The sequence below is a fragment of the Coregonus clupeaformis genome, unplaced genomic scaffold (genome assembly GCF_020615455.1).
Source record: "Coregonus clupeaformis isolate EN_2021a unplaced genomic scaffold, ASM2061545v1 scaf1698, whole genome shotgun sequence".
NCBI lineage: Eukaryota > Metazoa > Chordata > Actinopteri > Salmoniformes > Salmonidae > Coregonus > Coregonus clupeaformis.
Window position 1 is genome coordinate 61,570 of NW_025535152.1, and position 931 is coordinate 62,500.

At 48.1% G+C, this 931-nt stretch overlaps 1 protein-coding gene across 1 annotated transcript in view; it reads right to left on the bottom strand.

Moving 5' to 3' along the window:
* Nucleotides 1-875: 875 nt before the first annotated feature.
* LOC121543911 (tyrosine-protein phosphatase non-receptor type 12-like) overlaps nucleotides 876-931 on the bottom strand; it is a 36,087-nt gene continuing 36,031 nt past the window's right edge. Inside the window, exon 17 of the mRNA XM_045218629.1 lies at nucleotides 876-931. This exon is cut by the window's right edge and continues 1,220 nt beyond it. The gene's annotated coding sequence lies outside the window, so the exon portion shown is untranslated.

Below are 931 nucleotides of genomic sequence, written 5' to 3' on the forward strand. Positions count from 1 at the left end.
CCGTGTGTGTGTGTGGAAAGCCCCAGGTTGATGTTGATAAAGAACCCCCTGCTGAGTTCACTTCCTGCCAAGTCCCAGGATGGTGACATGTACTCATCCCTCTGAACACCTGCAGCATGACTACACACACACAATCCCCACCCACCCACACACAGGAAGCCCCAGCGCTACTCCCCCAGCCCCTCTAGACACTCTTTAAACACAGTGTAGGAAAACAAGGAAGCACGTTCTACTTTATGTCTTTAGTCTTTACTGACGGGTCCATTGATTTATGCAACATACAAACAGGTCTGTGTTGTGTGTGTGTGTGTGTGTGTGGGATGTTTCTGAGCGAGGCTTGCATCCCAAATGGCACCCTATTCCCTATATAGTGCACTGCTTTTGACCAGAGCCCCCATAGTGCCCTATTCCCTACATAGTGCACTACCTTTGACCAGAGCAAATGTAGTGCACTATATAGGGAATAGGGTGCCATTTGGGATGCAGCCAGTTTCCAAGAGGAGCGGACCAACCGACACGGCTGAGCACATCGCTACACGTGCTGCAGCTGCTGCTGATGATGGGAGAAGGGGGGGGGAGCACCCTCCAAAAGGCACAGACGAGCTCCGAAACAAACACTAGGGGTAGCAGTTAGAGTCCAAGGGAATTCAACTCCAGGCCTGGAACGCTAAACTACTCCTGGCTTTCTTTTCTACCCTGGTTGTTAGTAAGTTGATTGATTGATTGATTAATGTGTCTGATTGGCCAGAGAGTCTAATTAGTCTCTGATTAGAAGGAGAGAGAGAAGGAAAACCAGGAGTCTTCTGTTCCTCCCGGACTGGAGTGGACTATCCCTTGTGGAGTAGGGCAGAGACTGAAGAGAGGAGGAAACGGCATATACAAAAATAACCTTTAGAATACAATTTACAAAAAGAACATTATTATTATTACA